The sequence below is a fragment of the Anas acuta genome, chromosome 24 (genome assembly GCF_963932015.1).
Source record: "Anas acuta chromosome 24, bAnaAcu1.1, whole genome shotgun sequence".
Classification (NCBI taxonomy): Eukaryota; Metazoa; Chordata; class Aves; order Anseriformes; family Anatidae; genus Anas; species Anas acuta.
The window spans coordinates 6,309,373-6,326,262 of record NC_089002.1 but is presented as its reverse complement, the minus strand read 5'-3'; the positions used below and the strand labels follow the sequence as shown (position 1 = coordinate 6,326,262).

At 45.2% G+C, this 16,890-nt stretch overlaps 2 long non-coding RNA genes across 4 annotated transcripts in view; both read right to left on the bottom strand.

Moving 5' to 3' along the window:
* LOC137844133 (uncharacterized) overlaps nucleotides 1–10,543 on the bottom strand; it is a 39,495-nt gene extending 28,952 nt beyond the window's left edge. Inside the window, exon 1 of the long non-coding RNA XR_011089835.1 lies at nucleotides 10,135–10,543. This is a non-coding gene — a long non-coding RNA (uncharacterized lncRNA). The remainder of the gene's footprint in view (nucleotides 1–10,134) is intronic.
* Nucleotides 1–16,890, bottom strand: part of LOC137844039 (uncharacterized) — a 162,827-nt gene that overhangs the window by 82,008 nt on the left and 63,929 nt on the right. The window lies entirely within an intron of this gene.

The following is a 16,890-nucleotide window of genomic DNA, read 5'->3' as shown; positions in this document are numbered from 1 at the left end:
AATTGACAGTCCAGTAGTGAGCAGTCGATGAATATTTCACGACCGATCTGCTCTTAAGGTCTATGAGGCTGCATACAAATGAAAACAGAATATAATAAACACTTAAACCTCTTGGAACACCCAGCCCTCCAAAAAAACCACTGCTCAAACCGTGAAAGTTCATTTACCCTAAACCCACAATGCGCTATTTGTTGCATTCCAATTCCAATGTAAAATTCCCACTTGGATTGATTTTACAGTGCTCTGGCTTCGTCCATCACTAGTAGCAACGAGCCCTTTATTGTATTTCTGGAGAAAATTAAGGTAAGACTGGAAAACTCCAAGCAGCTCTCTGACCCTGGGTCTGCAGTTGGACCATCCCCCTGTTTACCACTGGGTTCAAAGGCATCTGAAATTCCCAGTGTTTTTAACTCAGACAAAAGGAAAAACTTGCAATTTCTACAGCAGTCTTTTTAAATAAAAAGAGTTTTATCTGTAAATTTGTTAGTACAAGTGATTTCAGTGGGTTTGTCCCTGGCGATAGATGAAATGTTCTCATAATGCATCATTTCCTGATATCTGGATGCAAATTACAGGAGCTGTATTTCCTGAAATCAGCATAAAAAAGTTGCAGTGCATTAGGCTTGGGAGTAAGCTGGGCTGTCAGTATAATATTTCTATTACAGCAACTACCCAATTGGAAAAAAACAGCTCATCTTCACGTACAATAAAAATAAATACATCAGTTTGCTGCTACCATTTTGGAACCTTTTGACACTTATACTATTTGCATGCTGTGCAGTTTATTATAAACAATTAAAACTTTTCCTAAGTCAGACAAAGTCAGTTTCAGTACCCATGCCATAGGGGTCCATGAGCAATGCCCAGAGGGATGCTGTAGGCTTTGCCAGGTCTTCATTCCCAATCTACTTGCCCTTCTTGCATGCCTGACAACAAAACCCAGCCACCTTTCTGCTGAACTTATTTTTGTGTTGGGGTTCTGCATAGCCCTCTAGCAATGAAACGCAACCTCCCCTCCTGCTTCTCAGTGAAGGGGGATGGCTTTGGGATCCGTAAGCTTTGCAACTCACACAGTGCAGAGCAGCTTGGAAAACAATCCGAGAAAATAGATGGGCCTTTCAGCTCTGCTGCCAAAGACACTCCTAGAAAACCATGAGCACGCGGTAACACTGATGCAGCAAGCTTCTGATGCGGCCCTGTCCACACTTCAGGCAAGTCATCCACTTGAGGAGCTCCCGGTGAGGCTGTGGGCAGAGCACAGCGCCCTGGCAGGGTGCACGCCACGTCCCAAGGGATTCAGCCTCACAGCAGCACCGAGTGTCTGCATCTCCCTTCTGTACAGAAAACTTAGGGCAAACACAGCCTCTCCCTTCACAGCCCCAGGATCAGAAGAGCAGGACTAGCACTAGAAACTGAATTTCCTTTGCCCCACTGCTGCTGTTACCCTGGTCACTGCGGTTCCCCCAGCACTGCACACCTCTTACACCACGCAGAGCACGGCTCAGCCCAGCACCACGCAGCCACGAGGTGCTCCCAGCCACACACACGAGCTCCTGGAAACCCTGCAGAAGACCGGAGCCCTTGTACAGGCAGTTTTCCTTGCTCTTCTGTCCCTGTCTGCATAAAGGGGAGAAGAAACTGAGATATTAACTTAAAAACGGAACTTAAATACTGGATGGCAGCATCACAGCCTGGCTACACGAGTGGTGCTGAGAGCCACACGCGAGCCAGGAGCCGGCGCTGAGCTGTCTCAGAGCCCCCTCTAGCGCGGCTCCCCGCACAGCCAGACTCACGGCTCCTCGCAGTTAAGCTGTCAAGCCTAATATATTTATTTGTTTCTGTGCTGTTAGAATGATTTCTGTGCAACCGTGTTATTATTTATGGCTATTGTCAAGAGAGGGAAAAATTTAAGGGAGTTCAGAGGCAGCTCGTTTGCACGGCGTGCACATCGGTGCGCGACAGAGCCCTGCTTTGAGAGCCCTATCGCTCGCTGACACGCCAAGAAATTAGATGAAGGTCTTTAGCATCATTATATAGGCTAGATCTCATTGGGAAAGACTGCAGACAGACCCGATTCCACCCAATCTTGGTAAACGAGTTTATAGCCTTAATTTTCCAGTGCAGTTCTGCCACACTAGGCGTTTTGCTCGGCAGTCGAATGGCCAGCTCATCATACGAGTCTGAGCATAGAAGGAAAGTGCCACAATAAATAGTATTTGCAAATAGACTCGGCTGAATTTCATCAAATGTAAGGAACTAAAACAATTTCTCTTATCAGATCACGCTTCCATATTTTTATAAAACATTTTTGAGCCTTGCTGATGAAACCATATTCAGCTCCTAAGATCTCCGAGAGGCACAGCACAGAACAGAGCCCAGCTTTGAGGGCTTACAGAGGAAACCACAGGGTGTGATTAAAGCTTACCAAGGGTCTATCAGTCCTGCCTATAAAGGAGGGAAAACAACCATAAAATTGGGATAATGATAACAAATGAAGCCCTGCCTTCCCGCAGAGGAGCGCTGCACCTTTCTGCACCAGCCTTTTGCCCCAGGTCCTTCCCTCACCCCCAGGGGGGTCCCACAAGCAGCTCCCTGGTCACCCCCGGGGTTCAGCCCCCAATTTCTCCCATGGGCTGGTCAGGATCAAGGCTTCTGCTTCCTCACCACAGTGCTGAGGGCTGCAGGCTTTGGGCAGCCCCAAGTCCTGGTGCCAACCAGGATGTTCCCAAGAGGAGGCAGAGCCGCTCTGTGCAAGACAAACAAGGCCATGGCTCAGTACTTGAATTTGTGGAGAAGGAATAAGAAACTATTCCAGACTCCTGCTCTTCACATCTATTTTTTTTGTGGCCTACAGGTAGCAAGGGACAACAACTGGCACTCCTGCAGCTTGTGAAAGATGCCTTAAGAGGGCTGTCTAACCAAAAAACTTGGCTGTGCGTTTCTAGGAGAGCTCATAAAAAAAGCTGTTCTCTCTCCCTGAAAACCTCTCCTTCTGTAGGACTTCCTCAGAGACTCTTGAGCTCAGAAGAGCCGGTCTCAGGAGTGTTCTCCATCACTGTCCTCACAGCGCGTGCGAAGCCCTCACCATGAACCCTGGCAAACTGTCCTTTTGATTTGTGGTGCTCACAAAAGCATCAAGGCTTCAAGGCGCTGAGCAGGGGAGGATCAGGCTGAGCTCCCTGCTCACTCTGCTGCTGGAAAAAGAATATTTTATCCTCCTCCAAGTCTCACATCCTGTCCTTTATTTATTTTTAATACATTTGTTACCTTTGATTTTTAATCAAAAAGCAACCACTAATTTCTTACATGGTCCCATGAGACCCCCACAGACCATTGGGGGTCTTGGCCACAGAAGACTTAAGCAACCATGGCTCTGTCATCATGTCCTACCTTTTCTCCTCATTTTTATGGCACTTTATATACTTGCTAGCTGTTGTCTACACACTGCAGTGTAACCTCGCAGCAGCAGCAGCTCAGCGCTCTGCTCTAACAGCCTGCAGGAGGCCCTGACCCGAGCCCTGAGGCAGGAGCGCACCGAACGAGCACCACCAGGAGCCAGGAGTTCCCACACCTGAAAAGGCTTCAAAAACTGCACTGGGAAGGAAATCCCTTCCCTGACACCTGTACCACATCGCAGTGACCTCCGAGGAAACAGCCCAGAGCTCCAGAGCAAGCACTCACGCAGGGCGTTCTCCATCAGCAGCCTCCCACATTTGGGGCCGATCCTCTCCTGACACCACACCAAGGCACCAGAACCAGGCAGAGCTGTCCCTCAGCCAGGCTCCAGTCCCTTTTTTTTCCTAGGGGCCTGATGTGAACACAAAGGCCTGTACCTGCTTTAATCTTCTTGCAGGTCCAGTGGGCTTCATCACAGGAAGCTGAAGAGGGTTCTCCTTTCTGCTCCCACGTGTTCCCAAACTTCACTTTCACGTCTCAGGTGGAAGCTTTGGAGGCTGTGCCCATAGCAGTCAAAAAAGGAGATGGGAATTGGAAAGAAACGGGTGATGGAATACAAAGTAGGAAATGTTGCAAAGACTTAAATAAAGTCTTTTTTGTTTTTTGAACAGTTCTGTATAGCGCAGATGTGAAAAAACCACCCACAGCAATATGGGTTAAGGAACATTAGTCAATAAGAAAGAGAATAAAAGCAGGCACTAAAACAACAGAAATAATGACTTGACTTTCCAGATTTTGATTCTAAAATGTCTGGTGCCCCAGGCAGTTATCTGAAAAATTTTTCAGCACAGAACCTCACTGTTTTGCCTCAGATAGTTGTAGTTAACAAATATTCCCTCTGAGTGAGTGTGTGTCTGTGTGTGTGAAGCACTGACAGACAGCCCATAGCTATATGGAACTGTCAAGAGGGAACAGCAGCAAAAGCAAAAAGAAATATTAGAGTAATATTTCTTAGGCATGGAAAAAAATTCCCCTTCCTTCCTCTCTCTCCCTGTGTCTGAGGGAGCCACAACCTTGAACTGCACCTGATCCACGGTGCTGTTTGCAGGGAACCCCACGGGAAGCCTTCCCTCCCCAAGGAAGGTGCCACCACCCCACCCAACAGGGACACTTTTCTCAGTGGTCTTCACTGAACTGCTCTACCAGTCCAAGAGAAGATGTTTCCATATTCCTGAACTAAGGCACACGACTGCAGCCCCAGACTCCATCCGTGTGCTAACTGGGAGGGTTATAAGACCAAATCATCAGTACTTAACAAAGAGCTGTTTCACACTTCCAGATGCTCTTGCTCTCATTATTGCCTATGAAGTCAATAGTACGTGACATATTAAATACACAATCTGACTCATCTACCTACAAGCAAACATCCTTGGCCTGAACTGAATCCCTCTGCCCACACGCAAGGTGCACAGGAGGCAGTGGTGTCAGTCTGCAAATCCACCCTAGCATAAAAAATATGTATTAAAAAAATAATCAGTCGTTTCCCTTCATTTAGATTTCCCTTGTCTGAACCACATGAATATCTGTAATCCTGCATTTGATTACAAAATTGCTTTTTATTCCATTTAAGGCTGTTTCATCTCTTATCCAGGGATGTGGGAGGACTCTGAGTTGTGTCACCTTCTAGTCTTTGCCAATAATGTCATAATTTGATATGGAAACTATGCATACTATTATATTCAAATTTGATATTTAAAACATGCTTTGGCAGACAGCTGCCTTCTATTGGTACATTTATCTGATTTCTCTCAGCCTTTTTATTCTGAAAATACTCAGAGGGAATATGTCGTATCACATTTTCGTTATGCACACTGAATCTATATAACTTCCATTTTCTTTCTTCTTTTTTTCCTGGAGCTTGGTAAATATATGAGCATATCAAAGGAAAGGAAAATGCCAGGACTGCAAATTAGGTAAAACTGAACCACGTGCTATGGAAACAGAACTCTCACAACTCTCATCTTCGCTACTTGGTCCCTGTCTTCTTCAGACCTTTTCTGCTCTTCCTATTGCAGCTCCTCGTCTGCAGGTTCCCCCCTCGCTTCAGCCTCAATCTGCAGCCCCCACTCTTGCAGCACTGTCACTCCACCAAGATCTCCAATTAAATCTGACTTCCAAAACACAAACAGGCTAAGTTCTCAAACAAGTCCAAAATACTGAAGTTTGGCTGGGAAGGTAGCTTGTTCTCAACCTCCTTTGGAAACCAAAATACAAACGGGAAGAAGTTAATGCCTTTGGGCCAGAGCTTAGACTTCTGCATGAGTTCTGCCACAATCTCTCCTCCCTGTGCTATCACTGAACTGGAGATACGAGGCTGGACAGGGCCTCTGGGAGGTGTCTACACTTGTACCAGACAAGACAGGGTTATCAGGAACTGAAGTGATAGGGCTGAGATGGAAATGCTGATGTGCTAAAACCTCGGCACTCACCGCAGCACCTTGCTCAGCTGAGGCTGATATCAGTCCTTACTCTCACATGGTGATAATTGATGAGAGGGTGGGAATTTATCTGAGTGATTATGCATAAAATATCTCCATGCCTGATGCTTACAGTCCCTAAGGGAATACCCTGAAACAAAGTGATTCCAGTTTCAGAAGCCCTGGCTTACTGAAGTTCCCTGATTTCAAACACTTCCCTTTCTGTGCAACAGGGCAAGCCCCTTGCAAACATCCCAAACATCCCTGTCTCTTTTTCCACCTGATTTCTGACGCATCTGTGGAACTAACAAGAAACTACACTGTCCTGATGGAAGGCCTTTTGCTGGGATATTGTAGTGTTTGCAAAGAGCCTTTTACAAAACACTAATCCTGAAGACGAGGGCTCATCTTTGCTCATGATGCCCTCATTTGGCACAAACACCCCCCACCATGGCAGGTGCACGTTGGAGCTAACTTCACCGAGAACACCACAAACACTTAGTATGAAGGATTAGGGGATGGTTTGACAGAAAACTGGGAGATGGCTGTTCAGGAGGGATCAATATTAATAAGGAAGTGATGTAAAGTGATTAGGGAAGGCGAGCAGCACGGCCGCAGCCAGCCTGTCCCCCAGCAGCAGTGACACAAGCTGACAGGGAGGCAAAGGCAGCCACTGACATCATAAAAATCACAGCACACAAGCAATACCAATTCAGTTGATGAAGCAGTTTGCCAGAGGAAAAAGACAAACAACTGTGTTCAAAAATAGAAGGCCGACAGCCTGGAAAGGGAGAAGGGAGCAGGAGAGACTCAGCAAGCCCCGAGCAGCACCTGGCAGGGCAGCCCTGGGTCCGCGGCTGGCCAGGCTCCCTCGGTCCTGTCGAATAAGCAAACCTGTCTTCTTGGAGAGAGTACGTCTGCCACTGGTAATTGCTCCTGCATGGATAACTGCCTTAATTCAATTAAGTTTTTATTCCTAATGAACTCTTGTGAAGAGGGCCCTGTTATGAAACCACCAGTACCATGGAGTAACTGCGAGCACAGCTGGAGCAAACACTTCTCCAGACAGGGAATGCTGTGAGCGAGCTGGAAAATTTTGCCTTCAAAATATCAATAAAAGCTATTCAGAATTAAGAAAGCCTCTCATTTACTTTCAGAGTATCTCCACACAAAGTTTAAACACCCTGGTAGTGGCCACAGAGCTTTTGACAAAGCTTCAGCACTCTGAGGATGTTCACTGCCACATCAGTGTTATTATTTGAATTGCCATCTCTTTCTCCTGTCACTGGATAAGAAATGGCTCCAAATAGCACTGAATTTTTGTATATTTTATGAACGTGATGCGCAGTAGAAGCTGCCACATGAACTCAAGGAAGATAAAAAGAGTCGTTTAAGATCGGAGAGAACGAAGGTTACAAACTGTTTCAATTAAAGCTACACAAAACCCTGGATTCCCTGGATTATGTTTGCACATTTCAATATTTGTCCATGATGTGCACACAAACAGCCCTCTGAAGAATCCTACCCTCAGTAATTTCCCCTTTTCTTAATCCTGATTTACAAAGCCTGGCCTCCTGGGATATTAAGAGGATCTCATAAGGACAATCCAACTTCATATTGATTCTATTTCCCAGATCCACAAAATTCATTGCCTTAGGAAACAAGAGTGAAGAAAAAAACAAAGCACGGTTTAATTTAAATACCACTTCCAGCAGAAGAAAAAACCACAAATGGGAACAGCAGAGGATGATACTCATTCGCTAAAATTACACTATGTGAAACGTTCAATACAAACTGACAAGGGAAGGAGATGATCGTTGTCTGAATAACATCAATACCAACACAGACACATACGGATGTGGCAAGGGACAAGGAAGATCCAAACTCCAGAGAGCATTGATGCATCAGTAAATATTGTTCAGACAGCAAAGGGGGAGGGAGGAGCAGAGGTTAGCCGAGACCAGAGACAGGGAATAATATCTGCTCCAAGTTGCTGCTGGGTAGGAAATGTGCAAATCTAATTAAGGCCTTTCCAGCTTCTCAGATTATATCTCCCCCTCCCCTTTTTCCATCTGGATCATCACTGGTTTAGATCACAGCGAACTGGGCTTTCAGGTATGTTCTGCTAATTGCTCATGTGTAATTAATCCTGCCTTGCAAGAGGAAGGTCAGCGCTGCTCAGCCATGGAGCTGAGCTGGTGCTTTGGAAGACACCAAGAGGCGACCCGCTGTGCCTTCCCAGGCACGACAGGACCCTGCTCTGCAGCCCTACCTACAAAAGCTGGAACAAAAGCAGAACCCAGGAAGGAGCAGAGATTACACACAGCCCCCACAGCCCAACCCTGCAGCACAGGGAGCTCCAGCAGCGGGCAGAGCCCGGAGCTTTGGCCAGGAGTCGTAACTCTAAATACCTCCAGTTGACATTTGGAAAGGTAACGTGACAACCCATTGTGCCAAATCAATTACTGATTATCAATATAGCAGTTAGCGATGTATAATTAGCATGTAAAAGATATATTTAGCTGTAGATTATACTAGTAATAAGGGTTACACGAGCAATAGATGTATAATTACATTTTATGAATACAGGAAACCTTTGAGGAATGCTCCGAGACTTAATTGACATTTAACAAGATAACTACTGCAAGTTAATTAGAAATTATATGCTAAAAATATGAATTAACTTTTAAATAATATTTTAGCTTACTACAGTATAGCTATAGCTACTTGTTATACGCCACTAAAACACCTAAATGAAATAGTTCTTTCCAACAGCATCTTTAATTCATTTCCCACAAACTGAAGCCTGTATTAGCAGCTTCTCATTCTGAATCTTTTTTTCCTGTTAGCAGGGTGAGTTGATCTGCTTAGTGCAAGACTTATTTTTATGGCCCTTTCATACTTTTTTTAAAATTGAGATTTTCATTTCTCTCAGCATCCAAGAAGTTTTCAGTTCAGCTGTGCTTTCAGCTTTGAATCCAGAACAAAAATGCAAAGTAAGGCACTGACAAGCATTTAGACTCCCTGCAAGGTGATAAATCAGGGATTCTGACAGTGCTAATACAGCCAGAAATTTGGAGAATAAAACAACTCTGAGCTGGTTCTGATATGGATGGGTGTAATCACAAAGAAAATATAATAGCAGGTTCTTCGCACAGCTACCTTCATTTTTTTTCTGTAAGATCTAGGCAGGGTAGTGCAGAGATGATGGAAATCTGGCTCAACATTAAGTTTTCTCTAGATTCCCGGGGGATTAAGGCACAGACTGGGCCTTTTCCACCTGCCTCCAGCCCCACTGCACGAATGCTATTTCCACATCTGATGCACCCAGCAGTCCTGGGGGATCTGAAAGGCTTCTGAAAAGTGGCAGGGACTTGCAAGTTCGGCTCTGAGGTGAGTGCCACGAGGTCCCTGCACTTCAGTCACTAACACATTTGCTGATTTTACACACGTATTCCCCCCACACACACTCCCCTACTGTACTTTTGCCCGTAAGTCACCTAGAGCTTAACTCAGCTCCACCACGAGTTTTGCAGCCCCACTATGCAAGATCCTGACCTCAAAGCCTTCCTATGGCTGCACGAGGAGATAATTATTCAGACAATTAGAAGGACTCCCGTTACTAAGAGAAGAAGATGTGATTTCTCCTGCCTCTCACTACTTATGTCCCAGCTGACTCCAAGGTCTCTCTGGCAATTTCTTTTTGCCAACGTGCCTTCGTTAGCATTCTGGACCAGATACTCCAGATTATGCATACACAGAGCATACATGATTTAGTGCCCCTGCTCTTGAAAATGTCGCTTACTTCAATATATCACAGGAAGAAATGGAGAAAACAAGATGATAAAGCAGTGAAAGATGGGCGAGATGACCTGATCTGCACCTGAGATTGCAGCACTGCGCAGTTAATGTAAATTGAGGGGTTGTTTGCAAGCTATGAAAAGCAGACACAACCAGAACGCTTTGGACAACAGATACACCATCCTTAGCCCTAGTCCAGAGCATGAATCTACAACAAATTAAGTTTTTTAAAAAAAGCTTTAAAAATAAAAAGCTAATTCAGCCACATCGCCCCTGACCTCCCCGCCCTTATCCAGGAGGGCAAGGAAAGAACTACACTCCCAGGTGGTCATACGCTTTCCTGCTTATAAACCCTGCCTCATGCTCACAGAACTAGAGGAAAAGAGGTAGGAGAAATAGGACAAGTGAATCAGAAAAATGGGGGGTTACTGGAAATGGCAGAAGACTGGGTGAAGCTTACCTTTGTACTGCTCCTGTACACACAGTGCTGCTGCCCTAGGAGGCTCAGGCAGGTAACAACAAAGAGAGGGACCGTAAATACCCTGCTTCAGGTCTTCCTCTGGCAACTGTAACTTCACAGTCATCTGAAGAGACCCCCATTAGATGCTCACATCACCTATCTGCTCATCTTGAAGCTGCAGGCCCCATTTCAGCCTGAGCACTCTCTGGCCAGCCAGCTCCTCCAGCAGCAGAGGGCAGAGCGTTTCCTTCCCAGTCACACCACGTCCCTGCAGCCTGAAACCCTGAGCAACAAAAACCAGGGTTCCTGTGTACAGACAGCTGCTGAAGGAGCTCTTGCTGCCATTAGTGCTAGCTGCTATAACTTAAAAAATCAATAAATAAAACCAACAGTAACAGCCTCTCCTGCAGCTAGCACCTACCAAGCCAAGGCAGAGCCCAGGCTGCTGGTTTTATCAGCTCCCTGGTGCCAGGTGATTGCCCGATTGCTCAATTCCTGCAGCTGGGCCTTCAGAAGGAGCTGAGGGGGTGCTGCTGCCCTTGCTGAGGCAGGAAGGTGCAGGCCCTGCTGCAAAGCTCCTCAATCATCCAGCACCTGGGGGCCATGCGTCTGCTGCTCCCACCTGAACCTCTTCCCCCAGCTCAGATGGGACCTCTCAGGACAATGTTCGCTCCTCAGGTGTGAGGAAGCTGGGGATGTCTGATACGTGTCTGTTAAAACTGTCTAAAAGAAGAAAAAACACATGCTTATGTGGGTTCCTCTTTTCACTTTTATTGGCCAGTAGATTAGTCCAGATTGATTTCTCTGCCTGAGAGGGAGAGGCCTAAGGTCAAGAGATAAAAGGGTAGATTCTTTTAAAATATAATTTAGACTTTGCTTGGATTCGCTCCAATATCAGCATAAAATCAGCCCAGTTTTCAAGGAGCACCTGAGACCTGCTGTACAGAGACGTGCAGGCAGGAGCTCCCCTGGCAGAGGGGGCAGCTGAGGACCGCGATGCCCTCGGTGCCGGCGGCATGCAGGGTGCCCTGCCAGGCCCCTCTGATCGTGTTCTCAATGCTCAGTGCAGGAAGCTCTGCTGGGGAGCTTGGCTTTGGCTAATTTATTTATTTTTGCTGCAGTCAGTGCAGATTTAGAAGTGAAGTCCTCAGAGAGACAACAGAGGACCACGTCCTGTGCTTTTCAGAAATAAAAAAAAGGATAATGCTTAGAATTACAGAGAGGATTTCAGATCATAAAACTGCTGCGAATAATGGGATTGAATCAGGGGTGAACGAGGCTTAGGATACGGAGCTGCCATCATGATTAGAGTTTGGGCTTGAACTTTAGTTTTCGCTCAGTCTTGAGGGCCTTCTTAACCTAACTTCTCATAGTGCTCTTCCCAGGAGCAGACCAGAGCTCCTCACCTGGAGCACACCCGAGTTAGCTACCTGCAGTTTTTTCGTTTAGTTGAAAAAAAAAAACAACATCTTTGTACAAGATGTCACAGTGGGCCGGGTGGGAATGACTGGATTATTCACCAAGAATAATTGAGCTGATACATTCCAGCATTTTTCTTTGAATAAATTATTTGCAAATAAACATTTTCATTATTCGGCCATCTCTGATGTTCCATTAGCATTCAGTGAATTATTTATTCAGCAGCTTTTCCCATCAATCACTGAATAAATTATTCGCAGATAAATTATTCTACCAGCTTTTGCTTTAAAGATGTCCCTTTGAGAACAATAGCTTCCCAGAATAGCAAACAGGCAAAGGGAGCAATTTAAAAGGCCTGATTCTCATCTCGGTTTTCTCCGTAGAAATCTGAAGGATTATCATGGAAATTCGGGGCCTTTTTCTGTATTTACATGCCTGTAAGTCAGCTCGGGTTGCGGTACAGCATGATTCCCTTTGCTGAAGCCAGCACAAAAATGCCGAGTGCCCTCAGAAGAGGTCTTTGCCTAACAGGCAGCTTCATTTCCAGCTCACAAAACTGAGCTGGATTCAGGCGACCTCTGCTCAAACCTCAGCTCAGCTCCCGCGGCTGTTCAGGGGACTGCAGCACTGCCCCACGTCCTCCTCCTTCCGAGCCAGCCGGGCAGCTCCATCACTACATAAATGCATTCAAATCGCATCAGAGCACCAAGCCCCAGCGTAAGTCCTGTTTGTGTCTGGGCCAAGGAGGATGAAAGCCTGTTAGAACTAAACGAAGGCTACATTTATGCCAATTTTCGGGAATAATTGAGGTGCAGCGCAGGGGAATTTGCTGAACTCCTCTGTCCTTCTAGCAAGAAAGAGCCTCTTTTGTTCGGCTGCACAAAAAGTCATCCTCATTAAAACAAGCCATCTTTATCAAAACCAGGCGGAGGATTTATCGGCTCACCCATATGCTGGCGCCTTTCACAGAGGCAGGGGAAGAAGCGGGGGCAGGCCGAGGATGGAGTATTTCAGGATGGCTCCTTATCAAAGCACCGCGATCCTCAGGTTGATATCAATCACGGCAACATGTGCAAGCCGGTGCCAGAGTTTTAATGACACCGAGCCTACCTGGGTTGCCTACTGGTATCACTGCAATAAATAATTGCTGATTTGCACAAAATGAACAAATCAGACGTAAAGTAATTGTATGAGGGGGGACAACTGAACAATAACATTAAGATATATAATTGACTTAATATCAGACGCTCTTCCCCCAGCGAACCTTTCCTCATCCTCAAAGCAATTGTGTAATGACATTTATGTGTAATAGACTTGTGACATTATAAATGACACTTATGTCAGGACTGTCAGGCTGTGACAGCCTCAGAGACAGCTCCAGTGAGAAATTAATCACTTCTGAGGCTTGAAAGTTGCTCATTTATCGCTGCCAAATAAGATCTTGCAAAAACAAGATCTTGCAATGAAATGTGGGCTCCCATCCACGTTGCCCTTTGGGACGTATTTTCTCCTTAGGGAAAAATCTTCCTGGGGACCACGCAGGAGCACTCTGCATGGCCAGCCTTTTGGGGCTGTCTTCTACCCAAAGAATTTAACCTAAGGTGTTATCATCTTCTCTGGTTCTTCCCCTTTCAACCTCACAGCATCTTTTGCCAGCTTTTTTGTAGCGTTCGTACACCTTTAAGTACCCCTATGTGCTAGATATGCTTACATTAGCATCGATGTATTTCATATTTCCAGGACTGCGGGTCTCTGAAAGGGTTACAGTATTTGTTGGGGAGGAAAGGACATTTTGAAATGTACTGTACATAATTAATACAAAAAGGCAACAAAAACCTTCTCCAGATCAGCGTAGGGGCTATTATTAGACTATCAAACTGTCACTTTTTCAAAGCATTTCAATTGTCATTATTTTTCTAATGGCTTCTAAAGCATTATCTAATGCCTGGGCCAAAAAAAAAAGAAGAGGATCAAAGCACGTTGAAAAGCACTAGTCAGGCTGCACGACAAATCAGTGTTTGCAGCCTAAACTCTTCCCATCCCATTTGCCTTCAAAAATATTTGTGAACTTCAAACCAAGATGGCTTTATTTGTGTTTATTAAATACAGAACTATCCTCATGGTTTTCCTTTTTATTTTTTGATAATAAACATCACAGGTAAGGATTGCCCAGGGCTAGTCCTTTATGCTGTGCTAGGAGCCCTGACTGCCATACCTGAGTGAAAGTCCTACAAGCATGTAGAGAGATTTGGGAGGTTACAGAAGAAAAGCCTGTGGTTGTGATGAGTACAATGAGAGTGATGGAGGGCAGAGAAGCAAATAAACAAGAATATATGGTGGATGATGTAGTGTGATCGCCCCCGTAACACACACCTAACATCAGGCTGCTGATGGTATTTTCAGGTATTTTCAGCCCCAATGACAACAAACTTCACAAACTGATTTGGCTTAACCGAGTGTGACTGCAATAGGCTAATTCCATATTTCTAATTAAATTACGTTATTTTCTAGGTGGAAGTTTATGAGCAGGGGTGACGAGTAATGCTGTGAGTGAGCCACAGAGTCTCAAGGACTTGTCAAACCCGAGACTCCTGCCTAGATGGCAAAATGAGTTATTCTATTTACATCTTTTCTAAATGTCACAGTATTTTCCTGTCTTTAATCTTGGGCTTGTATATGCATAGATTCGTTCTCAGAAGAGGAAATGGGAGCTATTCAAAGGGAAAACTCCAGACCTCGCTGCTGAAAGGGTGTAATGAGCATCTGGATTTTCTCAGTACCGACACTGTGTACAAATACTGCTTTCAGAATGGCAACTTATTACCATGAGATAACCTGGGAAGCTATTGAACAGTGGTGCAGAATTGATGACTCCCACAGGAAAGGTTGTCCCGAGGCCGGTCTCCTTGCCTCTAAGCACCAGCTGGCTCTGAGCATCCAGCTTGGGAACAGAACCCAAATTTCCCGTCTGCCATCTAAAAGCCATGCTGCAACCCCAGCTGGGCGTTCTGCTCTGCTTTCCTCCATGAACAAGTGGCTGGAGTTCAGCTTTGCATTATGGATGTTCAGACGCAAAATATAGATTGCAGGCTGCGAGATTTTTCTGAAATCATAAACAAAAGGGAAAAAACGCAAGAAGTGGACATAAAACTTTATGGCCTGTAAAACTGAATTGCCTTTTACAGATCCTTACCTCTGGATGGACAGAGAGTGGGTTTGTCATCTTATGGGGAGAGGAGTATTAAAATCGACCCAAGAAAAAGACAAAACAGTGCTCTCTGACTGAAGGTGTGTATTCCCATGAGCCTGGGAGCCTGGATGTCAGAGCTGGCTCCTACGTTTGGTCTCCACTGAAGAGACCCGAGAGTTTCAGACATGTAATTTCAGCAGGAGCATGCCTTGCTTTGTAGAGCACAGGTGCTACAGAGTAGTAAATACATGGGGCAAGGAACAAATATTCATGTCCTAAATCACAAGAGAGTGAGAAAAGGGCCTAGTGGAAGAAAAAGCTTTGACTGAACAGATCTGAGAGGACTGCATATCCTGCCAGCGCTGTTCAGACCCAAGCTCTCTTTTCTCCATGCAGTTTGTTCTCTGAATTGGCCTCTCAGATACGGACAGCAGCCCCATCTTACTTGGATGTATCTCGATATTGCAGGAGCAAACCAATCTGGTTTGATGGATCTGATACTACAGATACAGTACAAAGACAGCAACCAAACTTTTGCATCTAAGAGTTTTTTTTCTAAAACGATTCAAAACCTATCATCCCCAATAGTTTTTTTTTTTTCAAAAGTTGCAAGGAATCTTTTCTTGCAAACTTTTTTTCTGCAACTTTTCTTGCAAATTTCCAAATCCTATCTTTTTCCCTTAAGGAGCTGAGGTTCAATTCAAACACATGAATAGCAGAAAGGCACATTCAGTGTCATGTTCCCCCTCAAACTGCGGTTAAATTACTTAGCAAGATGACTGACATGGATTTAAGGGTTGCAAGTGATAGTGAAGCTGCTCTATTCCCTTAGGAATTTATTCCCGAGATCTGTTCTCCTCATTTAAATAGTATCTGCCTTCATTGCATTAAAGAGCTCTAAAACCCACCTCTCCCACTCCTACTTCACCCGTTGGACCTGGAAGAGGAGTAAAGTGCTTTGTAGCATTAGAGATTTTGACATGAACATTTGACAGTAAGTACAGCCAAACCGTGCCAAAACTGACGGCTCTGTTGAATCAGTCGTGTTTCTGAGCTCCTCTGTGAGAGGAAGGAAGTCAGAAAAAAGCCTTTAAAAGCCCTCAGGATAAAACTTATAGTCCTCAAATTATGTTTGTAATCAGCAGAGAAATTACTCAGAAAAGGAGATTGTTCTTTCAACTCTAGTGTATTTAGCATTTCTTCTCATGGCTGCTACTTTGTATTTCTGATTCCTCTGGCCACTGTCTCCGGAGCAGTTGATTCCAATAAATTGATTTTGATGATGTACTGAGAATTAGGCAGATACTTCATTACACTGACTTGAGATCAAACTTAGGAAGACGTAATTGGACCTTTACGAATCCTGCAATCTCATCTGGATGATCAATTATTTTGTTTATCTACTTAAGCATGCTGCTGGAAGCCAAGTACGGTAGCAGAAAAAAGCACAAGGCACTTAGGGCAGTTTGTAGGGGGAGCTGATACAGAATTTTTAAGCTGGGGCAGGTGGGGAAGAGCAGGCACTTGGAATGGTGCATAAATCAGAACCTGAGAATAGTCGTTGATCACAGTAAGCTGCTCCACATGCCAAAAACACCACCTAAATGCAGCATCACGGTAGAATAAGAACCTTTTCAGGTAAAAAAGCATATACCTTAACTTCAGCCACAAAGGGCTGTATTACAAAGACACAAATCTAAATATGCAGATAGGTACTCAGTGGAAAGTACAAAGGCATCTGAGCAGAGCAGGTCTGCGATTCTCATGCAAAGCCCCTGGCTTCCCAGAGCTTTAAAATGCAATACTTTCCAAATTGTGGCTGTAGCTCTTAAGTGCAGAGAAAGGAAGAGCAGAAATCTGCATAAATGAGTTTGGCTTTCAGAAGCCCAAATCACAAGGTGAAAAGAGGAAGAGGCTGCAGCGCTGACAGGGATGGGAGGACAGAAATGAGAGCGCTGCGGGCGCTGTGACCGAGCCCCCTGGGCCCTGGCAGGGCTGGGCTGCATACGCAGGAGAAGGCAGAGCGTCTCTTCCCAAACTCAGCTGCTGTCAAAAACCGTGGGGAAAGCCTAGAAGAAAATTGTGAGTGCACCAAGCTCACGGAGGGGTCCTTGTAACTCACTGCGGTGGGAAGCTGCATCCAATGT